This window comes from Corvus hawaiiensis, chromosome 3 (assembly GCF_020740725.1).
Source record: "Corvus hawaiiensis isolate bCorHaw1 chromosome 3, bCorHaw1.pri.cur, whole genome shotgun sequence".
Lineage (NCBI taxonomy): Eukaryota > Metazoa > Chordata > Aves > Passeriformes > Corvidae > Corvus > Corvus hawaiiensis.
In genome coordinates this window covers 82,207,142-82,232,559 of record NC_063215.1, presented here as the reverse complement: position 1 = coordinate 82,232,559, position 25,418 = coordinate 82,207,142, and the positions used below count along the sequence as shown (strand labels likewise).

The 25,418-nt window shown below is 38.7% G+C and overlaps 1 protein-coding gene across 3 annotated transcripts in view; it reads left to right on the top strand.

Moving 5' to 3' along the window:
- CRIM1 (cysteine rich transmembrane BMP regulator 1) overlaps nt 1–25,418 on the top strand; it is a 173,729-nt gene that overhangs the window by 18,892 nt on the left and 129,419 nt on the right. The window contains exon 1 of one of the 3 annotated variants that reach the window (XM_048296631.1): nt 18,716–20,518. The exons of the other annotated variants lie outside the window; for them this stretch is intronic. The gene's annotated coding sequence lies outside the window, so the exon portion shown is untranslated. Of the gene's footprint in view, nt 1–18,715; nt 20,519–25,418 lie in introns of those variants that run through there. 3 annotated transcript variants of the gene reach the window in all.

The following is a 25,418-nucleotide window of genomic DNA, read 5'->3' as shown; positions in this document are numbered from 1 at the left end:
TCAGTTCTTCAGACTTGGTGTGAGATGCTGAGGATTGGGGATGAGGGAATTAAGAGGAAGTAACTTTTTTTCATCAGGATACATTTGTAGGGTATTGATAGGAGGTAGCATGGAAAACTTGTAATGTAGTGCCTGTTCAGTTAGCTGAAAATCTAGTTTCAATGACTATATTCCATTTCTGGGGTCTTCTGCTTTCTCTCCCTCTATGCCTGACTGGCAGCAGCTCAGATAGCCCCACAGAGCTTTAAAGAACAGGAACCTAAGGGTGTTCTTGAGCCTGCTCCTCCTCCTCTACTAGAGCAGGCCTGGATCTGTGCTCTTATGAGCTGCCTCTTCAGAGGCATCATCAGGTCTTCAAAGTGATAGCTCACTTCTTAATAAAAATTCCCTGTTAGAATAGCTGTCTCCTCTTCCCTCTGGGAAGTGAGGGGAAAGTTGGGGGTCTGAGGCATGCAGTCTTTCACTAGGTGGGCTGTACATCAGGTTGGGTTCTCTTCAACTGATTTACTGAAAACTTCAGTCTGCAGAGACTTCTAAAGAGTTTGCTTTAATAATACCAGGTTCTGATGTGACACAGACAAACACGTTTTCCAGAGAGAGCATGTAAGTTCCAGTCATAGCAAGGATGGTGGCTTTGTCTCATAGGTTCAGTGTACACTTGAGCTCTAAGAGGAGAAACCAGTCAACTTCATCAGTTCTACTCTATTTAAACCATAAGCATTTTCCATATCAAAGTTAAACTCAGTCTTTATTCAGAACAAATGTGAAGGATAAAATTTGTACCTTTTTTGATGAAAGATATGATTAATGCTTTAGGTAAACAAACTCCTTTCACTTGCATCTCTGTCCACATGTAAAACATGCTGCTGATACTAAATTATTGAAACTGTTGTTTTAAGAGTTTCTTCTTGGTTACCTGGCTTGCACCTTTCCAGGCTGTTCACTGCTGTCCTTCATAGGTGAAAGGAAAAGGCCTTTTAAGTTGCTGGTATCTATTAAGCTGGCTTATTGCAATGCTCTCCTTGCATTCCATTATTTTTTACATGTAACTGAATAACTTTATGCTGACAAATGTTGCAATACCTGTTAGGCCAGTCCTGGAATAACAAATATGAGAAGGTAATTTTATTCTGAATGCTTGTTTGGTTGTTGTTAAGTTTGATTTTGTGTAAAACTTCACTTGTGTGGTCTTAATGGCTGTATTGAAAAACTAGAACAGAACAGATCCAGCTTTATGCTGACTTATCAAGCAAGGAGTGGAGTGAAATACTTTCATATGTGCTTAATCTGATATACTTTCCACTCCCTCTGCACAACAATTATTGTATGTTTTTGCTCAAATAACTGAACTTTGAAGGTTGGCATGTATTTGCAATAAGGAATGCAGTTGTGGCAAACTTCCAGATTTTACCCTTGAACATGCTTGTGAGAGCCAAGTAAGTGCATTTGAAGGCAAAATTTTACATGAGTACAGGGAAAACCAGCAGTATAGCTTTTGGGCTTTTTTTCTGAGTACATAAAGACAGAACGGCATAACCCATTTGATATGGAAATAATACAGATTAGGAATAGTAATACAAACTTCAATATACAAAACAATTTTCCGAAACAAAAAGGAAAGAGAACTCGATCATTAATTGCTGAGAGGATTCTGTGACAGTGGCACATCTGGCAGTGCAGTTCCTTTCACAGCATGACAGTGCAGTGTTACATTTGCAGAACTTGCTGCTTTTTCCTGACTCTAGTTCCTCAGAGAACTGTTCCCTGATCAAGGAAGTATCATCTTTTCCTACTATATTGGCTATCTTAGCATGTCCTATTTTTGAGGCAAGTTATCACACAGACAAAATTTATGCCATGAGATTTCAAGCTAACCAGAAGAAAACCTTGTGGAAGTTTCAGAAAGACACCAAAAGGGAAAACTGATTTTCATATTTCTGTATTGATGTGGCTGGATACCTAATTTTAGGCTTAATTAGATTATGAACAATGAATTTTGTATTAATAGGGAAAAAGCTGCATTGCAGGAACTGTTAGGAGGGAAGATTGAATATAGAACACAAAACTGAGCAGCTGGCTAAAAAACCCTAAAGTGTTTGCATCACAAAAATAGTTTACAATCGGAAGTATTGTTGTATCTTTTCTATTTTTCCTTGCCATTTTATGTAAACGTGTGGTGCTTTTGCAGTGTAGTAACTGAGCTTATTGCCTTGCTATGCTGCACTCATCTCCTGTACAGATGCCATGCCTGCCTTTCTACATCCAAATTCTTGGGCATGTAATGCTTATGGAGAGCGTACTGGATCTTCAATTTGTGACACTTCAGTTTCCTTCAAACCTGGCAGTTTTCAAGATTGCTGTGGACAGAAGTGTAACCTTAACTGTAGGCCCTGGGAGTGGACTGTGTGACAAATGCCTCCTACAAAGCCAGCAGTCAGATGTGATGGTCAAAGCAGGGTTGTTCTTAGAAACAAAGGAGCATTCTTCTTGCCTTTTTCTGTTTCAGATGCTTACTTGCATTCACCTGAAACTGAATACAGGATAACTGATTGTACCTGGAGCTTCTATGAGACCAGGCAAGAACAGGGCAGGTATCTTACAGCTGAGCAGATCTTGCTCTTGATAAATTCTGTGCCTCCCAAAAGCTCTTTTCCATGTTGGCAAGTAAGCTGTGCTTGAAATATGTCCACTTCAACTGTAGTGGCAAGTTACAGGTTTAAATGAATGCTTGACCTTACTTCTCTTCAAGTTGAGGAAGAGAGTGAAAATAGAGCAGATGACTTTCAGCAGAATGCTTCCAGATGCAGTGTTGATTTTAAGGATCAAAAGTTAGTTACATGTGACAGAAGAGACCTGAGCAAAGATCTCAATTTGAATGGTGTGTAAACATTAGGTTAATGTTGTATAGTAGCAGGAAGCTATATTCCTGTGGCTGGGTCACAGGTCTTGTTTTGACAGGGCAAGTCTTGTTTGGATATACACGGCATTGATGCTGACAGAGATAACGGAGTGTTGAGTGAATGTATCCAGTGATAGTGGTATCAAGGACATACTGGTCAATACGACAATTTTAGTACAGTGTCTATGTCTCTATAAATAATAAGAAACAGTTTATAAAATCATAAAATTATAAAATCAACTTCTTTTTCTTTTGTTTGATCACCTCCAGTAACTTCACAGCTGTCTCTTTAAAAGAATGATATACCAATATTTTGTGATTCTGAACAGTTGTATAACATGGGACAAACTATTTTAGCACTTTGTCTCCAAATTTAGGCCTCGAAGTCGTCGTGGTGTTGTTTTCTAAATAAAATAAACATTATGCCACTTCCACATCACCAGACTAATTTTTCTTTGTAATAGAATGAGGCATTACCAGCAAGTGTTTGTGTTCAAGATGTATGTTTGTATGGAGACTAGAATCGAAGCAAGATCCTTTGAACCAGTTAGGTTTTAGAGAAACTTTGGTTTTAAATGTGAAGCCTGACCTTGAGATTGGTTGGATTTTCTTTTGAGAAAGCCATTCAAAGACTTTCTCAGCCTTAATGATGATAAAAAAGAGCTCTACCCATTCCTGAATTCCTGCAAATGTTCTCTTCTCTGTTGTTCTAGATTCCCTCAAGTGTTCTGTGTTCAAAGTATTTTTTAAATTATAGCTGCTCAAGTCCATGAAAACTTCCTTCTTCATTCAACAAGTAACTTATACAGCTCGTCTAGAATCAGATCTTATGTAAGTTCTGCCTTTCTGTCCAGAAGAGGTAAAGCTTTCAATAACTCCTGGCTGCAGTAAGGAACAGAAAAAATGGTACTTTTGTATGTTTTAGAGACATGTAAAAATTGTTGTCATAGTGACAAACCAATCTACATAATTTAAGGTGCTAGAATTTAAATGACTTGTCAGATATATATGCCAAAATTGCAGTTTCTATAAATGACTGCACTAATAATGTTAAATGTTGAACATTTTTGGCACTAGCATATAACTTTAGAAGGACAAAGAAAACACTCTTTTGATTTAAAACAAGTATAAAAAATCCCCCAAACTGGAAACTCACATCTGCTTTTGACCCCTGGTTAGGAGATGCAGTCATACAGCAGCAGAGGAAATGCTTGACATTCTCATCATGTGGGCTGGGGCTTCCAGCCCTTTTGGCACACGTACATGGGCAGGTCGGAGATCTTTTCTTTGCAGTTGTTGTGTCAGGCTTCTTGTAAATAGGAAACAGAGTAATGCCAAAAGCAATATGTTTCATCTTTCTGCTTTGGGTCTTTCTGTAATTTGTATTAATTGCTTTATGAGAGTTTTAAACACAAGTTCCTAAACTCTTGTTCGTTTTTAGAAGTCAGCATAGAATACTAGTATCAAGGTTTTACAACTTGAGTAAAAATAATATATTTTTTAAAAACTAATCTGGATGCTTCTGAAGAAAACCAATTATCCAAAGTGGTTTAATAAACTTGTGACTGATGTACCATAGTACAATGATGGATAGAAAACAAGATGTAAAATAAGTCTGTTAAACAAAATTTTCTAATTACTGTGCTGTTATAGTTTGTGGGCAGTGTGGGTGTTCTTTACCTGTGAAGATCACATGTGACAGAAAGCTAAAATACCAGTCTTGATGCTGTTGCTTTTCAGAAGTCTTGCACTTCATACTGCCATATCATTTGAAGAGTTAAAGCGTATACTTCAGTCTGTGACATCATTCGGAGCATCTAGTCCTTACCATGGTGCAAGCCACTGTTCTTAGCTTCCAGCTTGCAATAACTGGATACCTTCTGCTGGGGCTTTGAATGTCCTGCAACATAGGCATAACTGGGTAGAAGGACAAACACCTTGAGCCTGGAACTCGCCTGATAGAGCCGGAGAGCTACTGGAAGTTAAATGCTGTCAATCTCCTTGAACTGGATCTGTCCCTGAACAAGATGCTGGTAGCTGCCAAGTCATGGGTAAGAAGACCAGAGTAAGGCAGGACTCCTCATCCCAGCTTTACCAGAAACTGGGAACTCCAAGTGAGCCAAGCAAGATCAAAGTGCAGTGTGTGTGTGTGGAAGAGAGGGGAATGAAAAGAGAAAGAAAAACCCGTCTTTTTTTCCCTGACATCTCCTCCTAGTTGGAGAGTTAAAACACTTAATGGATAAGCATGCTAATACTGTTTGTTGTGTGATCTTATGTGTGTTAGGCAAGAAACTGATTATTTCAGGATGATGGGTATTTGGGAGAACATACAGGTATCTGAGGTGGATGGGACTCAGATCCTGGCTCGAGGGTTGTACCTGGGTAGCAGGGCCCTTATAAAGAAACACGTGATCTGTCTGGTTCACTGATAGGTTTGAATCTCTTACAAAACATGGTACACATAACACTAATGAATTAATTTGAGGCATGGTAGAAAATGAGAAGAGGAAAATGTTGCCATTTTCAACACGTAAAGTGTGCTATTTTAGAGCTTTTCATTACTGCATGAAGTTATTCCAACTTTAACAAGATTCTGGTTTTCTAAGCATGTGTTTGCTTAGATTTTTTTCAAAACTCTGTAGGGTGTCACTGAGATTCCCAAACCAGGTCTGTAGGAGCTAGCATCATATAAAGGCATTGGTATATAAACAGTTTATTCTCTCCTTTGCCATTGTCTGAGAAGGCTGTTTACTGAAATGAGGACTGTTTACTTAAATAAGGACTCTGTCTGGCCTCTAATTAACAATCCCTTGTGTGGATTGTCCTGTATAAGGGACTGTGCTTTACTGCTGTATTCTGCAGGTTCCTTACACTGCAGAAGAGTTCCAACAGATCTGTTCAGTACTAACGTGAAGTGAGATTAAGAGAAACTTGAAAACTGAGATAAAGGTGTAACTTCACAGTAACACATCTGACTTATTTTGAATGAGACTATAACATTCCAGTAATGTGAGTAGCTCTCTTACATGTAGACCAGAGCATGAGTACTCATTGTAAGAAAGTCCTGCACTTTCTGTAAGCCATCATTGATTTGGTTCAGGAGGGTGCAGACAGAAGTGTCTGTGTCTGACATTGAGTTTACTCACAGTCCAGCTTTTGTGAAGCATTGATTTGCCAATGCACTTATTCCAATAATCTGTGGTTTTCTTCTCAGTCCTAGGGATTATTGCTGTGAAAGCTTCTAGCTCATTGACAAGGGAAAGAGTACTTTGCTTTCTAGCAGAAATCTAGTCTGTCTTTATAGCTGCAGTCCACAAAACCCATCACTGTGTGATCAAACATAGTTTCACATCAAGTCACATATGCACTTCTTTCCATCACTATGGTAGTTCTTACTTGCTTGGTATTTTACATAACTGAAATTCAAATCTGTGGAATATGGAGCAAGAAATAAAACTTACTGAAATCTTATTTCCTCATGAAAGCCCAGTGGTAATCTGTCAATGATTGCTAGGTCTGTAGGATTGGCTCACCTGTGAATTCTTTGTGGCAGATCCTCCCTTTTTTTTGTTATTTTTCTCCTCCCTCTTCTTCTTCCCCACCTCTTAAGGGCAAAATTGTCATAGGCTACATACAGTTAAGGAACTTTCTGGGGAGTGCAAGGATTGCTATGGAGTTGGAGGAAAAACTTGAGAAGGCAAAGGAGATTTGTCAAAAGGATAAGACAACTGTATCATGCTTGTGATTTTGCTTATGTTTTGGGGTTTGGTTTTTTTGTCCTTTTTGTTTTGTAGCTTGGTGGCTTTTTTTCTTTTGCTTAGTGAGGGTTTTTGTTGTTCTTTGGGGATGTTTGGGGTTTTTTTGTTTGGTTTTTCTGGACTGAAACTAAAGTATCTCAACCTATCTGCTATTTACTAAGGTATGTGTAGTAGATACAGACCGGAAGTCCTCATGGTGTTCCAGCGTTACAAAAGTTGGCAAATGGGAGCTGAAACCTAAAGTATCTGTGAGGTGTAGCCTAGTAAGAATATGACATCACTTCAAATTTCTTTGTCAATTTTCCCACAGAAGAAGCATATCTGTTGTAAATTTAAAAAGACTTGTTTGTTACCTGGCTACATCTGTGTGAGGTGTGTGCTCTGAATATGCCTTTGAAAAGGTTTATTCTCTTAAAAATAAATTAAAAAACCAGCAAGCTGCTCTGTGCTTTGTAGTCTGGCAGTTTTGACCCATCCTGGCTAAGTTGAATGAATTGATACTTCCTTTCTCATCTGTGTTTTGTGTAAACAAAGACTGACCTAGTTTAGGCATTAAAATGCTTCTGGCTTTGAATCCCAAGTGGAAAAGGGGGCTTTTGAGTTTATGGCCTGGTGAAAAGGGGGGTTTCTGCTGGCTCTTGCCTTAAGGAGTTCATGGCTCTATGCTCCTCTGTGTCTCTTCTCTCTGTTGCCTTGACATGACATGCTGTGTGTCCGTGCTGGGAACTGGGGAGGGGAATCCCTTAAGCTATCGGGGCCAACAAAGATTCTTTATTGACAAATTGCGATTCAGATGGTGTTGTAAAGAAAATGAGGCTTTTGTCATTCTTCTGCTTGTCTCCCAGTCTCTGCTTTTCCCTATTTCCTGCTCACAATTACTTTTGAGATTTATTAGATTTGAGGAATTTCAAGGAATGGATAAGGACTTCAAAGATATTATCATTCTGCAGGTACTGAATATGGGCAGGTGACTGAGACTATACAGCAGGAAATCAACTTTGGTGTTAGGCAGCAGAGAATCTGTGGGAGCTGGAGGACTGATGAAGGGAAATCTACTACTCCTATTTGAACAACTAGGAAAGCTTCAGCTGGAACTCTCATCCATCTTGAGTGCTACAGAATGCAATTCTGAAACGAAGCCGCAGGCAACCAGGCTGAGTAATTTCAGTGCTAGTGAAACTATGTGTTCTCTATTCTGTTCTCTGCTGTCAAATGCTTCCAGTAAAAAAAAAAAGGTAATAATAATATGGTAGATACAGTAATTTGAGGCTCTAGATGCCACTAGGTGGCAGAACCCCTGCATCTATTTTGTGGATTTCTTTCTGTGCCTTGATTCTTCATCTGAGTATATTGAAAATACATTTCAACTATCGTGTAATGACAATAGACATCAGTAGGGACGCTTACATGCTGTCCTAATTGGGCTCCTATTGGCTGCTGTTGTGGGAAACATGGAGGGCTTGCAACACACTCTTGTCCTTACTTGTTCAGACTGCTTTTTCCTTCTGAAAAGCCTGCTACTCAAAGCAGTTGCTTGCATTTAGTTGCGCTTGGATGTCAGCACAACTCTTTCCCTTTTTCTTGATTCTGTTGTTAATAGATGGGAAATGAGGAGATGACAAAGTGGCATTTAAGAGGAATGCTTTGTAAAGGATACAGTGGCAGGAAAATGGTGATGGTGAATGGTGGTAGAAGGTGTGATTTTTTGAGTGTTGGAAGCTCAGTGTTTTGGAGTAACTCATTTCTCTTGGTGAGACCCTTGTACCTGAGTAGTTATCAGCTGGGAAACAAATCTGTCTTGAGGAATACCTGTTAATGATTCTTTTTAATAAGGTTCCTCTTCTGTTAGTGCTAGTCTTTGACTGCAATGTGTTTGTCATCCATTCATTGTGGAAGATCGTTTTAGCTTTGTTTTTATTGCCGTTTTGACTTATAGAGCAGCTGGGATGGTGGCTTGAAAGCAGTCCAAAAATAGGGTCATTGCCTGCCTCTATTTACTAGTAGAGAGCTATGTAGTTCTGGTTGTTGGGGACAATATAAATCCTGCAATTATTGTGTATGTTTACACATTGTATTAACTGGGATACAGCCCTCATCTTGCATTAGGGGATACAGTGCTACTAAGGCAGGAGACATCCATGTCGTCCTGATTTACTCTTAATGCCATCTCTTTCAATGAATACATCTGTGAGTGCATGCTTAGTAATGAATCTGGTAAGTACTGATTGATGAATCTAAAAGCAGCATGGGTCTGTTTCTTTTGGTGCTGGATTTTAGGAACATCACCTAGATATTTCAATTTGGAGTATTAAAACTGAAGTGTCAGATTTCAAAGCCACTTGATTAGGGTTTTCAAAAGGTATTAGAATCACTGAACAGAATGTGGTACCTACTCTGCATTTTGTATACAGTTGATGCTGTGCTGCATGAGGGCAGTTTAATTCAGATGTTTCTGACCACCTGTAAAGAAATGTGAAGGCATAACAGCTTACTCCAGTTGTTGGATAAATATTGGTAAGTTTATAACTTTATTTTGCTCTTCTGGAGTAAACACATGAATGAGAATCACCTTTTGAATGTAGTGTCTTAGAGGAATTGTACAAGTCTCCTTTTTCTCAGTAAGTTCAAATAAAAGTTTGCATGCAAATGGCTTTTTCCCACCTCAGTTTTCTTTCAGTGCTCCAGTCAGCTGTGCACAGCCTTCTTTACCTTTTTAGTACATCTACTGTGCCTGCTTCTACCTATCTCTTCTCCAGCTACCCTGCATCAAATCCGTCGTTGCTTCTGATGATCTTCCTGGGCATGCCCACACCTCATGAATACCTCATTCCTTCCTTCATCCTCTGTGGATCTGCTCTGAACAGTTGAATAAGAAATGCAAGTGCTGTTGCAGCGACTGTCCAGCTCTGCAGTACCACTTTGGGGATGTGATAGGGATGTTTGTGAACTTGTGCTCTTGGTGGTGCTAGATGTAACCCTCTAGTCTGGACAAGGTGGGTTTGGGTGGGGTTTTTTTGAATTTTTTTGGGGTTTTTTTTGAAGAAGGAGATTTTAGGCTGTCAGCTGCAGGCAGCATGACCTTTTTTTGACAAGCTCTTTACTGGCAAGCATGTCTGAAGCTAGTTTGTCTTTACTGTTCCTTTTAAAACTACTGGTGTTTCTTTGAAGTGTCTTTGTGGAATGTGTATGGAAACATTGAAGGAAGTACTGTGAAGGAAAGAAATTCACCCAAAAAATAGAGTAGTTTTCAGGGGGGTGCTACTTTTGCTCTCAGTCTCTTTATCATAGAAAGGTAAATTGAAATAACAACCCCAAATACCAAAAAGTCATCTATTTTTAATTTAAATGTATTTTTAAAAATACACTATGCTGACAGAAAGGCCTGAAGCATCTTGGTGTTCAGAATTGTGTGTAGTTTCTCTTTTGTATCTTGTTCATATCATTAGCTCTATATAATTTCTACCTACAACCAATACCACAGAGATATTCAACAGGCTTTATTTGTGGTGTAACATCTATCGGTATTTATGCATAATATGCCTGCAGTTCCAAGTTATGCTCAAGTTATTGTTTTCCTACATTATGCAGTAGGAAAGATGGTATTTCTTGAAAGTTTGAGGTTTGTTGTTATAAATTAGATTTTTTATGTTTAGTTTTTTCTAATTTTAAGTAGAACTTTAAAAATCATGCATAGAAAGCAATCTTCCTTTCAGACAGGAAATTTTGTTGACTGTGTGTTTTCCTGTGACATGTTGAAAATAGCTGATGGTTGGATCATTGCAACTTGAGAGCTCCAGCACAAGATCTGTATAATGCTTGGAGACTCTTGCTACTGTCATTTGAGACAGTATAAACCTAGCCTACTGAACTGGTCATAAAAGCAAGTTTGTACTAAGCGGGTGAGCAGTGATGTCTGGATGTAACATCCCAATTTTATTGACTATTTGGAAGTGATGGCGATTCCTGATGAAGCTATTGCAGTGGAGAGAAACTTCTTAAGCAAGCTTTGGCAGACCTCAGATGCTGAAGAGTTCAGTGTTGGTGAAGGGGGTTACTGAAAGGAAATGTAGTGGACATATGGAGACACTGAAAATACTACAATTCCAAAGATAGCTGTGGACTATGCACTAAGAACAGCAATATTAGAGATAATGGTGTATTTCTGTCCTGTTGATGAGACAACGACTAATACTGAAGTGATGTCCCCCTTGTAATAGAGGTCTTGCATGGCATCTTGATGGGTTTTTGTTTAGAGAGAGCAAACTGGAAATCCACTGTGAGGGCAAATACCTTGTGTAATGCTTCTGCCTTGGGTTATATTAGACCTTGTTTTGGAGTGTGTGGAACACTGTGTGATATCTGCCCATGAGATTGGGTGATGCTCTCAAAAAGAGGCTTGGCTTTAAAACAAGTTTTTGTTTTGTCCTGATGTACAGGGTTGTACTGAGGCTGTATGAGTGCAGTGAGCTTTATTTAGAAATTCCTGAAATTATAATGATTATCCTTTTAGTCTTCCTGAAATGATTGTTTTAGTCTTCTTGAAACAAAATGCAGAGAAGACTGACAATGCTGGTTTGAATGTCCAGATTGTGCCTATGGTTCAAATGAATTTTCTGCTGACTTCTGTGTGAAGAAATTTAATTTCATCCTTGCAGTTCTTCTTTCATTTCAAGGTAGATGTAATTGCTAACTGGGATGCAAATGTTTAAATTCTCCAGTGGGATATTCTTTTTCTGCTTATTTATGAGAGTGTGTTTGGGGAGTGATGCATTGGTCTGGTGTGTCTTGTGCCCCTTAGGGACCTCAGTGACCCTGGGCTGTTGATTTCAGAGGGCTTCTGTGACTCTGCCTAGCCAAGAAGCTAGGCAGTAAGGTTCTCTAGAGATGTCACACTGTGCTAAGTGAATTAGGTTTGGACTGTGCAGCCAGTGGTTCTTACCAGCTCCAGCATGATCCTTTTTAGCAGGTGGATTAAGTCTATCAGCTCTGCAGTCCCTGGCTTCCATCAGTCTTGAGCCTGTGGATTCGTTGGCACTGGAAAAGGTAAGTCCCTTAAAAGGGAATTTTCTTTGGAATAAAACCACCCCATCAAACCCAGCATCACTTTCAGTTAGTTTTTGAAGAGGTAATTGTAAAAGTTAGTGCTGTGTATTTAGCCCTTTATCACTAATGCTGCACATGCCAAATTACTGTAACTTGGAGCACAGCTCTCGTGTTTCTCAGCGTGACTTTTTGGGTCTCAAAAAGTTCTGCTGGAACCAAGGGGATCACAGAGTGCTCAAGAGCAGTTCTGTGCTCTTCCTCATGTGGTCCTGTTTGGACAGTGTGGGAGACAAATTACAGACTGCAGTTGCTGGCACCAAGTATCTGCAGAGGCTACTGACGGATGCTCTCGCTCATCTCTCCCTACAGTAGTGGGGCTGCAGCTGATACGAAGAACTGTGCAAGAACAAATGAGCTGAGCAAGAGTCATGCCTTCTAAATGTTTTGAGACACTCTTCTTGTGTGTGTGAAGGTGCTTACCTCCTTTCCAGAAGATTATGGTAGAATTACTTTCTTTCAAGTGCAATAAATGGTTATTGCCTTCACTGCCCCATTAAGACTTAGCAAAAGGAATGTTAAGTGTACAGATGTTTTATCTGTGGAAAGCATGAAGTGTCTCTCAGTTATAGTCAGGTCATACAGCTTTCTCTCTCTTGTTTAGAAGTTCATCAATGGATTGTGGTTCTTAATGTCCAAAAATAATTACATGATTGAGACTTCCACTGTCTGTGGTCTGAGAGGCTATCTCGATATTTACAATTCTTCCTGCTCCACAGTGAACATTGTGCAGCAGTGGAAGGAAAGATGACTGTTGTCTGAGTCAACTCACTCACCTGCCCCCACTGCAGGTCTTGACCACGTAGGAATTCAAATGCATTTCAGTTTTTGATTCTTAATCTATAGGACTTGAAATAGCAGTTAAACGGAGGGAAGAGCATTAAGAAAATAGTAATGGAACAAGAATTTAAAAATTGGGGAAAAGGGATAAATGTTGAAAACTGTTCCTGACTCGCTTTCTAGACATTAATAATGAGGGATTTTTGGTTTCTGATCCATTTGAAACATCTCTGCAGAGGATACTGAATTTGTCTTGCCATATTTCCATCTTTTTTGCTTGGAGAACTGGTGCTGAATCATGAGTGAACGTTCACTGGAAATTATAGTACTGGCGCACTGTAGTTTTCACTACTGAAACTTCTGATGTAGCAAATAAGAGTTGTTATAATCCATGTTACATTGTAGATAGTTTGACTTGGAAACTTCTTGTTTAGTCAACAAACATGACGGTAACTGACTCTTTGCTACTTTTCTCATTCATTTTGCTCTTACAGTTTTCTAACTGTAGTTACTTTCCTTTTTACATGCTAACATTTGTGTTGACTTTCTCAGCTAGTTGAAGGAGCTTTATATTCTTACATTTCACTTAATTTACCTCTAGGATTAACATTTTAGGGAGTTCACTGTTCCTGATAATAAAATCCTTTCTCTTCTAGTCAAGACATCTGCTTTGTTCTGTTATGTATTCCCCAGAAACTATGAAATGTTCCCACTTCAATATTATGCTAAAATTGCTCCTTGCTAATTACATGTGGAAGTACAGGATAAGTTTTTATCATTATTTATAATACTTTCATTTCTATACTTTCATGGTCAAGGGAAAAAGTACAAAACATAAGTGTGTTTTTAGATGTTAGTAATGAAAATTTAAAAAATTCTATTTAACTAAAAAAACCCCAAAACAATTTTAAAAATCCTGAAACATCTCAAAATGAAAAAAAACCCAATGGTTGGACAAGGTAGGAGAAGCAACAACCACTATCTTTTACTTTCAGTCTCTTCCCTGTAGAGAAGAGATGGAATCTAAACTGCATTAATTTTCAGTATTTTGCTCTTACATAGTCATGTTTAGATTCTCTAGTATTATGCAGCCTGCCTGCGTGCCAGTTAGATTTAATAAAAAAAAAAGTCAGCTTCTTTATTTTCTTAAAGTTCCAGGTTATATAAGAAGCAGGTTAGTGTTCCTAGGTCAGCAGACATATAACAAATACCATGAAAGCCAGGTGCTTGGAGAGGTTCCTGACATTTAAGTGTGGTGGAAATTTCCTTAGTTGTAGTCTTCAGCTCAGACACAATCTCCTTCTCATGCTTTCACAGCATGCTTGTCCTTTTAACATGAAGATGAGTAACATAAACAGAAGTACTCAATATTGATTCCTTGCTAGTTCTTTATAATTCTTGTGTGAAGCATTTCTTCCTTCAGATTTATTTTTGGATTTTGGAAATAACTGTGACAGACTGCAGAGTCCTTTAGCTTTTTTAGTCGCTTTTGGAATATAAAATATTTTATGCAAATATTAAATAAATCTCAGTTTTTCTCTCTTTGGTAGTTCCCCTCTTCCTCTTCTTCCCCACTTTGTGGACAAACCTTTACCAGTTGTAGCCTTCACCTGTAGTATTTCCATCACTGTTGGAATTCCTTTTACTGTGACACGTTTATACAGATGTAATTATTTTTTGTAATTCCACCTTCATAACATTCCTATTACAATGTGCTCCCATTAGTTCTTAGTACCCACAATTGATGCTGTTTTATTTAATATTGGGAGTTTTCTCATTGTTTTCTGTTATAACACACCAATGATTTTATTCACTGACAAGAATCCTGTTTGGTTTATGTATTTGTGTGTATAATGTATATTATTTTAGATTATCTGCTCTTATATTCTCGTCAACTGATATATTTCTGACTGAATTCTAAAATGTTGATTTTTAAAAAGTATCTTTTAAATAGTATCTAAAGTCTCAGTTAAAAAATTAAAACGATTGTCTGTCCCTGTAAGATTTTAAAAGCAACACTAAAATATTTTTGGAGTAATATACTATTGTACTCAGCCTCATTCCTGTCTCTGCATTGCCTGCCTGTTGCCTTTTACTTTCAAAGCTGGTGGTACAGGTAAACACTTCAAAGATTGAGGAAGAGGATGCACTTGAGCTCCCCTCAAAGCACTTTAGAGAGGAAGTACAACTGACTCATCAATGAAATTGTCTATACAGCAAATGCTGGTAAGTGTACTAAATGAACTGGAAAAACATTGTCTATGGTCTTTTAATTTTAGTAGTCCTGTAATAGGACTACTGTTTAGATGAAAATATATGTTTGCTTTTCAAGTTGAATGGTGCTAAGTTAATCATTCTGTGTTTAGTACATCACTTATCTTGCATCTAGAGTTGTCCATTTCTTTCAGCCAATACAAGAAGTTACTTTTCCTAGCCTGCTACCTTTCTTGACTGGCTTTCTTCCTTACAGTATATTCTCCTCTTCCTTTCACAGGAAGAATATTTCTCAGCAGCAGCTCTACTTATCCAAAGCACTACTTTTTTTGGTGGAGGGGGGAATTGTTTCCTGAGGTATCCATGGAAGCATGTATGAAAGTGTCTTAGATCTGCACTTAGGTCTTGCTGCTTATTTGCTAGCAGTGTTGAGTGTTTGTTACACTCAAACCATTTTGAATCCTTCTGTAATCAGATTTACTTTGTCTCTCCAAGATGTGGGGGATACATGATCTAATAATAGCTAGGTGAGTGTCAGCTGATGCACTTGTAACTGCTCTTGTCCGCATGCTTAGCTCTACTGCAAATGCAAATTTCTAAGTTTAGTTGGAATTTGCAGTTAGGACAGAGTGAGCACCCTGTCATTTCTTGTCACAGATAAGCTGATAGGCGCTATCGTTTTAAGACAAGGTAATATTAACATGGTTTATATAGCGTGTTGTGTTCTTGATATCACTGGAAGTGGAAATTTAAAATTTGACCATTATTATCCATCCTTAATTTCTATTCTGTTTGCTTTATATACTACTACTGCTAAACTTTTGGATTTTTTGTTTTGTAAGCCCAAGAGAACCCTTCAGTAATAAAATAAATTCTTATAACTTCTTTTAGAGAAACTTTCATTGTGGTAATTTCCTGGAAAATTTTACACAGGCGTTTTCAGATGCTTTGGGTTTTGTTTGCTCTGAATTGATCCTCCCCACCGTCCTTACCCTTACCCCCCGCAAAGTTCCAAATACACTTTTTCATTAGTAAATTCTGTCAACTCCAGACACCTTCAGATGCATACTTCTGAGTAGCTTCAAACTTTTGTGCACTTTAATTTTTTCTTTCATTTTGGGGGGGAGCTGCATGTCGCAGGCTTTCCATCAGTATAGGCTGGAATCCTTATTTCCCTTCAATGTTTTCAAACATGGTTCTTAATGGCTTGAGAGACTATTTTAAGCGAATCTCTGCTTGCTTGTCTTATAAACTTTGCTTGCATTAACAAAAGCAAAAATACTTTCTGAAATGCTAGTTGTCCCCTTTGCTGCACAGCTATTGAAAACTCTCAATAGCATTTTGCTTTTCTGGTGCTGTCATTCCTGATAAAGCTTTTCCATGTTGTAATTACTGATGTAGTTAATAGTGAACCTTGAGAAGCAAACAGGCTTTCTGTGACAATTTTTTTATTAAACATTCATTGAAACATCTGTTAACTCCAGTAAGGACTGAAGAAAATACCATGCTGTCTCAAGGTAGTGTTTTGGAGCTTAAGGCTCTAAGGGGCTTCCATTACTCCAAGTTAATTTTAGCTATGAGAGAGAAAAATTCAAGGGAGAGAAAACTTAAGGCCATCTATTTGAATATTGAGAGACAGATGCTGCTTCATAAAAATTCTCTTATGAACTGCTTTTGTCCTGAAATGCCCATCTTCCAGATATGAAGTGATACCATACAAGCGTCAGTGTGTGTACGTTGGTTTTGTTAACGTGCAAAGGGACTGAAAACTGAAATGGGATAGAGCAAGAAATGCAGTGATGTCTGTTGATGGCAACTTTGATTAAAGAAAAGCAGGCCAAGAATTGGTTGACTTAGATATAATAAGCAGAGGAGAGAAACTAAATAGATGATAAAGTTGACAGCTTAAGGTCTGTGTGAGAATCAAAGAAGAAGGCTGAGGTGTGATGGTAACTGGTGTGGTGCACAGGAAGGTCTAGGAATGGAAGTAACAAAAGAGGTGTTAAAAACTTACACTCAGTTATCTTCTTCAGTTATGTGCAGTTTTGAGAAGAGGAAAAGGGAGAAGGTGAAGAAAGCAGTAACTAAATAAAAGCCTAGCTCTGTAACTAGATGAGGATAAGACAGTCTTGAGAAGGCTGCAAGATTCTTGAGCCGCTTGAGAGCGGTTGAGAATGCCTGTCACTGTGAGTGGAAGAGTGTCACTCTTAAGGAAAATTGTCTTACTGGATGATGAATCACTGACAGGGAAAAGTACAGAAGATACAACTGAGCAAAGTGAAGAGTATTAATTCTCTGGGGCAGAAAGGTCAGCTGTGGATTTGGAATTTAAGGGGTCTCTGTGCTTTTGATTTTGACAGAAACATGACATCTAACAGAAGTGATACTGCCATCCTGGAAAGTCATTGTAGTGTTAAATACCTGTTGAAGGGCTTTCGGCAGCCTGATGGTTTACAAATGTGTTCAGAGAACATTTGATAAGATAGATACTGAGTAGTGGCAAGGTGCAGTCTGTCAGGATGAAGAACTGCAATATTGCTCACTTACAAGCTTGTTTTTCTAGGTCAGTGCATCTATGTGAAGAAATGTTCCTTCTGTTATTGTAATTAATTTTATATTGATGGGCAGTGAGTGAGTGGGGAATGGAGTAGCACTTAAAGTAATGTTAAAAGCATTGGTTAGGTGTTTGAAGGTGTTTTGAGCACTTCTTTGTAGAGTACCTACTGGGTCAAGATTTTTGATCGCATAGTGTGGGTTAAATTTTCAGTGCCCTGGGGTATGGGGTTTTTTTTAAACCTGCTGGTCTTCATGCTTAATGAGACATGTTTTATTAAGCTTTAAAGCTTTGGAGGTATTCAGCTTCTGACTTCAAACTGGGAATCTTTAGCTCCTCTTCAGTTATCCTGGCTAATTCCATATAGAAGTGTTCTTCATTTTCGTAGGGGTGGTGCATGTGTTTGAATGGCAGGAAGATTGGGTACATGTCTACGTTCATTCTGTTCTTACACAAGCTTAATGCTTGTTTCATTCCTTATTTAATATAATTCCTAACTTTCCTTTGCTGTGTTTTTTTTGCTTGTATTTTGCTGGTAAAGGTGTTAGCATAATTTTGATTGAGTGATTTTTTTTTAGCACTGTCTGAAAAGTAGAGAGGCCCAAATGTAAACATCTGTCTCTATTTTTGTGGAGACATGAAACTATAACCTTTTCATAGAATCAGAGATTCACCAAATGGTTTGGGTTGGAAAGGACCTTAAAGAACATCCAGTTCCAACCCCCCTGCTATGAGCTGCAACACCTTTTACCATCCAACCTGGCAATGAACACTTCCCGGGATGGTACATCCACAATTTCCCTGGGCAAGCTGTTCAAATGCCTCACTGCTCTCACTGTAAAGACTTTCTTTCTAATATTTAATCTAAACCTACTCTCAATTTAAAGCCATTCCCCTTTGTTCTGTCACTCCATTCCCTTCTGATTTGTCCCTCTCCATGTTTCTTGTAGACACCATTCAGGTAGGCTGCAGTTAGGTCACCTCAAAGCCTTTTCTTTTCCAGACTGAACAAACCAAATTCTCACAGCCTTTCCTTATAGGAGAGGTGTTCCATCCCTCTAATCATCTTTGTGGCTCTCATCTGGACTCACTCCAACAGGTTCAAGTCCTTCCTGTGCTGGGGACCTCAGAGGTGGATGCATCACTCCAGGTGGGGTCTCACCAGAGCAGAGCAGCAGAATCCCCTCCCTCACCCTGCTGGCCACTCTCTGTTTGATGCAGCTCAGGATACAATTGGGTTTCTGGGCTGTGAGTGCACATTGCTGGCTCATGCCCAGCCTCTCATCCTCCAGCACCCCCAAGTCCTTCTCCCCAGGGCTGTTCTCCATCTGCTCATCCCCAGCCTGTGTTGATACCAGGGACTGCCCCAGCTCAGGTGCAGCACCTTGCACTTGCTCTTGTTGAACCACATGAGATTCCCATGGGCCTGCTTCTCAAGCTAATATTTTGAGCTATCCCTGTGAGTATCCCTCCAGGAATACTCCTTGGCAGTCTGTAAAGAAGAGACTCCATTCCTTCCACTTTTTCACCTTAGTGCTGGGGTGTTGTCTGAGCCATGCTTACCTTAAGTGTAGTGAGTTCGCCAGGTATGTTAAGTCAATAATTCAAACAGATACAACTTCATTGATGTGTTGTCTTTATTTGACACACAGGAAGTTTTGTGGTTTAATTTATCAGATAATGAGAGTTTTTCTCATTTACTATTGTTTCTCATTTCACCCCTGTTTCCTAGGTAGCTGTAGTTCCTGGATGCTTACAACTACATGTAATGTGATGGACAGAGCTTAGACAAAAAAAGCTGGTTTTTGAGCCTTTTGAGTTATATTTTCTGTAACTGATAGTAAAATGTGACTGTCCTTGAAAACTTTATATAATTTGTGGAAGCAGTGGGTTATTTTTGATTCTCAGCTCCTAAAAGATGGAATTTCAAAAACTTCGAGAAACTTTCTTGTAAAGAAAGTTAACATCAGGGAAAGGTGAACTTCAAATAGGAAGATGTTCTCATTCTTGTTTTCTCACATCAACTTATGTATCATCACATCAACCTCTTGTCTGTAGCTAAGCTTTTTATACCTCTAAGTTCCACAAAGATTGAGTTTCAAATGTGATAATGCCAATAATTTTGGCAGCTGAGATGCCTGTCACTTTTACTTTAAAATAAAAGCCACATTTTTTGGATAAAACACTTGTAATAATTGTAAAAAGCATGTTAGAAGCATGAAATCTTATGACAACTTTGTCACGTGTCCTCATTTTAGACAGGTAAATTGTCTTAAATTAGCTCACACAGTTCCTAAAAACAGTGTTTTGCACTAGTCAATACATTTTATATTCCTCCTCTTCAAAGACTTCTGAGAATTGATAATTTTTCCCCCCCCTGTACAAAGATTAGATGAATTTTGCACATACTTTCCTAAATTCCAACAAAAGGAATAGGTAAGTGTAACAGGCTTGTCCAGGCCCTTTTTAAAAAGCTGTGTGTAAACAGTGCAATCAAAGAATTTACTGATACACATGTACAGACAGAATAGTTTAAGATAGGAGTGATGCATATTCGCTGTGTGATCATTCTCTGGAGGTTGCATTAATAGAGAAGCATAAGTCCTTTCATAGTCTTTGTCTTCAAAGGACAGTAGCCAATACAACTAAGTACTGCAGACAGTTGAGGTTTTGTTGCCTAGTAGCACATGGTCTTGCCATAGCAAAATCAGTAAGTGTCCATAATAGCAATAAGTTCTATTCCTGTGTAGCTTGCTACACCCCATTAAGCTTCATCAGTTCCCCTAGTGTTTAGATAGCACAGGTTTGGATGCATGCCTCATGTGTGCATTTGGCTTCTGATAACTGTTTATAGCCATCCTTCTCTCTCTGATTTTTTTCAGCAGAGATTCCTATTTAAGAAATGTGTGGCAGGGGAGAAAGAGAGATATCAACAAGCCAATGCTTATCTCTAGCCTCCTGATGCCTCAAGCAATTACTTTCCTTTTTTCTTCTTCATTATGGGTTAGTGATGAGGTTTTTTTGGACTTTCACATGCAGTTTAGGTATCCATGGTATGGAAATGTGACTGAGATAGAAGTACAGGCTGATACTTCCCTGATGACCTTGACTGACAATTCTTTTGCTTCCTGGTAGGTGGGAGCCGTAACACTTAGTGTAAGGACTCTGTTGTAGGCTGGAGGAAGAGGAAGACTGCAATAAACAGGATAACTGGTAAGTAACACTTATCCCCTTCCCATAAAAGTTCTCCCAGTTTATGGCAATTGTTTTGGAAAAAACTATTGATTCTGGATGAAAAACCCCCATTCCTGAGGCTTCCCAGAAAATGTTCTATATTACCTAGTGACATATATTAAACTCTCAGAGCATCAGAGTAGCTAAGAATAGTTGTTTCAAGTTTTGAGGGTGCAAAGGGTGGTCTCAATATGAGAGGCATCAGAGTAGCAGGTATTTCCAGTGTATTTCTGGATTGAAAGTGCTCAAATACAACGTTAGGAAGCGTATTAATTTTTGCTGCGGGTGAACTTTCTCTTTCTTATCTGTCAAATAGAAGAGCATGGTTTCCCTGCAAAAGGAATAAAGGCATTTCAAAGCTATGTCTGCTGTTTATCTGTACAGCGTTTTGATGTTGTAGGCAAATATATGTTAATTAATCTAATTGCCTCTGATATATGTTTGGAATGATGTGTTTCATTCCAGTACTCTTAAAATCTTTAAGATTTCTGGGTGATGGCATAATAGGCTTCAGGATGGACTACTTGGTGTTTGCATATTGGTATCAGTAAATCCCAGTAAAATAGCACATGTATTTTGTAACCAGAGTAAGAGAATGGTGAAAAAATGCCAGCTACCTGTCTCGTCCATCTGTACTTGAGCAAAATGAGTGGTGCCACTTAAAATTGGTACATGTTGCCATTAGTGTAGCCTTGAAAAGCGGGTGACTCCTCAATGCTTTGTGATGAAAATGATTCTCAACTTCTTGATGATGTGTGATGAAAATTGCTAATTGCATGTACAGCATCAATATTGCAGCTCTTTTTTGGTGTTGCTTTTCAATGTAAAGTGCATGAGTGTGATTACTGTGCCAGAGCCGGCGCTAAAAATTACTAAAACTAAAAATTACTGGAGAGGTTTCAGGAATTGTCCTGATTGCCCTTGTCCACCTGATAAGTTTCATAAGGTATTAGAAGGCAGTGATAGCACATGGTAAAAAATCTGGTCACAGTAAACTGGGAAAGTTACTGTGCTTTGCAGGTAAATATTGCAATAATTTTGCAGGTATAATCACAAAAAAGGGTTGTGGAATTCTCATTCATTGAACAGTGGTTGCCATCCTTCTGAGTGGGCAATGAGTTGGGGTAAATTTGTGTTTTCAGAACAGAAGCCTCTAAAAGGCCTTGAGAAGAGTTGGTGAGGTAGTTATGCTGACAAAGAAATCTGCTTAGGCAAGTAATTTTTTTACGTTATTTGCTGAAATTTGCATGGTGATAAAAAACAAGCTATTGGCAAAGCAGGAGGACAGATGGATTACAAATGCAGTATCACATGAGTTTGCCTTAGGATCTTGAGAATGCAAGGATAAATGATTCCTTTCTATGGGATAGAATAAAGCATTGTTACGAATTAAAATTGTGGTCCCTTGCATCTTTCAACAGTACTTTAACAAGAATGGGAAACATTGGAGGATGAGACACACTTGGTTTGTTGCTGGACTCTTTGTTAAATATATAAATATTTATTGGCAAGCTATTGTCAAACTTTTACTTGACCTCCAGTTACATGGAAGCATTGCCCTCAAAGAGTTTCACTTAAAAAAAATCAGTTGATGATTCATAATTTAATACTTCCCTTGGTTTTATTGTCATCAACTTTGCAAGCTAAAGTTATTTTTGGCAATATTACTATATTGTGATAGATTTCCACCCTTCATGTCTTGAAAGCATATTCGTGTCTTAAAACCATATTAATGCTTCATCAGACTTTCTTAACTTCAGCTCTATATATATAGTCTGGTAGCTCAGCAAGTATAGAAAGACAGAATATATTAAATTTTCTGTAAGTGTGGCAGGGTTCCTCCTAAGCCCTTTGAAATAGAGATATTCTTTCTGCTTCAGTTTCTTAACCTGAGAAACTACTATGTATCTCTGTAGAGCTTAATAAAAATTGGAGGGTGTTCATGTATTTTAGTATCTCTAATAACCAAGGCAGTTGAGGCTAAAGAGCCAGGCTTGCTGGGCTCTGAAGATAAATGGAGTTATCCTACAGTTGATTTTAGTGAACAGTTAAATTTTAGTGAGGTTATTTGAGCTGAAAAGAAAATAGTGAATTAGTACTGAGAACTTACTGGCACCTTCTTGGAGCTACTAAAAGTCTTAAGTATTTAACTTTTATTTGCTTCCAGATGTCTTGAAGGAGAAAGAAACACTTTGGCTACACATGTGTCAAATAAAAGGTGTGCTAAAGTCTGGCACATCTGTCTTTAGCCCTTAGTTTGCTGTAAGTTACACAGTGACCCTTTCACAAACAGTTTGTCTCTTGCACTAACGCTACTGGGAGAATGTCCAGTAGTAGTTCTAGCTAGAAACAGCATTGATTTCTGCTTTGATATATCTAGTTAGCACCCATGCCATCTTACCACTTCTGACTGGGAGCAGAGGGCTTGATAGTCAGCCTCAAGAAGAAGCAAACAGATTCAATGCAAAACAGATCCTTTTTTTTTTTCTCACTTTTCTTAGAAAACGTGAGAAGTCTGCTTAATTGCTTTGTTCCCTCTTCCTACTCCTCTGAGTTGTTCAGAAAACTGTAGTGGTAATATTCTTGCAGGTTTCTGTGCAGCTTTTACTTCCCATTCCACTTGTTCCCATACAATTTGGAAAAGTGGCGTTTCCCCACTCTGGCAACAGCTGATTTTCCTCCTCAAAGGAACTATATGGATGTAATGAATAACTTCTACTTCTGTGTGAGATTTCCCATATGGAGATGATAAGACATTAACTACAAAATAGTGCATGATGTGATGTGGAAGTGCCATAGTTACTGGTACTCCATTGCACCATTAGCCATCTGACTAATAATTGATAGCTTATAGGTGATTATAGCTAATGGTGGTTGTTATAAATTATGCATGGACGTTAAAGAGAAAATACTCCAAAACCAGAAATTGTTTCAGATGTGTATCCTACTTAGAGTGAGGGAGAAAAAACAACTGGTTAGTTAGGTAAAACTTGTAGAATCAAGGATAAACAGTTTTGCAGAAAGCAGTAGAAAACAGTTGGTGAGTGGTATGGAATGAGAAGTACTGCAATGTGAGTTAAAAAAAGCCCAAAACAACCCCACAACAAAAAAACAGCCCTGAAGTCTTAAGTGATGAAGCATGCAGCCAGCTTCCTAAGAAACCAGAAATGCCCACTGTAACCTAGTACATTGGGCTGAAATGATGTTTGTTCAAGAAAAATTACACATAACCCAGAAGATTGTTTAGAGCTAAGACATAAAAATAAGTGAACTAACATATTTTGAAAATGTGATGTTTGCAGGCTGCTTTCCAGGCAGACAGATCTGGTGTTTGACCACCCTGCTGTGAAGCACGTTTTCCTTGTGTTGAACTGGAGTGGCACTTGCTGCAGTTTGTGACTCTTGTGCCCACTCTCCCGCTGGGCATCTCTGTGGAGAGTTGGGCGCTGCTTTCTTTGTAGCTCCAGTCAGGCACTTGGAGCCAGCAAGTAGAGGAGCACTGCAGGAAGGGGTCACCTACTGTTCAGGGCTGTAGCCACCATGCTTTAAGGCTGGTAGTCTGCCATGTTATTCACTCACCTTGCAGTGCACCTGTCCAGTCCATTTCTCCCTTTGGTTGCAGAGGTGTTATGGGGGACCCATGTTCAAAGCTTCGTTAAAGTCAAGGTAAATGACTTTAATGAAGAACATGGGTCCCCCGTAAATGAACATTTAAATGATCCACTGCTCTCCCCTCAACCACCAAACCAGCGTTTTTGTTGTAGGCAGTGATGAGGCATAATTCCAGCAATGGTGGCCGTTCTGAGTCACTTACTTCATGTAGCTAGAAGTAGCTTCCACAGTGAGTAGGTCTATATTCTTCTTCTGTACTCAGGAATTCTGTAAGTCCGGTTGCTCTTAGAGGTCTCCAACTTTACCTTTCTCAATCCTGATATAGTCTTTCATCCTTATGACTGTGCAGTGCAGAGAGCCAGGAGGGCTGATAATAGACCTTATCAGGAAAGACTGAGGCAAAGGAGACATAGATTAAATCAGCCTTCCCCATATATTTTTACTGTTAGGTCCTCCTTCCATTGGGTAGCTGCTCTGCTTTCCTTAATCTTCTTTTTCCTGTCATTGTAACCTGTAGAAATCCCTGTGGTTTTTACCCCCACTACCAGTTTCAAATACAGCCCAACTGTGGCTTTCTTGATGTCATCCTGGTGTGTCTGAGCAATTGTCTCTGAGTAGCCCAACTCTGCCTACACTTTGAGTTTGCATAAATTACTCAGGCAGTGCCTGGGAAAGGTTGGATTTACTTTATTGGTTCACAGACTTTGGTTATTGTATACTGAATATATGAACTGGTCTACACTGCAGACTGAGAAAAACTTCACCATTTTCTAAAAGGACAGCAAAATTTAATAAATATTTGCAGCAGTGGGGTTAGCTATCTTTCAGGTACACAAGAAGGAAAGAGACTTTTCCAAAACTCAGCATTAAAATTTCAATGAAAAGCATTATTGTAGTCTCTTGGCTCCCAAGATTTTGTGATACATTGTCTTCCTTCATGACATTGTATGGAGAAAAATATTCATGGTTGGAGTACACTTAAGAGCTTTAGAAAAGCAGCATGTGATAAATTTTATCTGTAAAACAAACAAAAGGCCAGATGATGAGCCTTTGGGAGTTACTTGCTTAGTACCTAAGTCCTAATTGAATTTGTTTTGGCACTGACAAGAAATTGGTCTTATTCCAGTATATGTGAAAATCTATGAAAGAAAATGGCAATAGTTGTCTCTAAGTTTAAGTATCTTTTCATGCTTTCCTAGTAAATTCAAGCATTCAGAAAGTTTTAGTAACTGTTTTGAACAGAAAATGTGCTATACATGATGAAGAC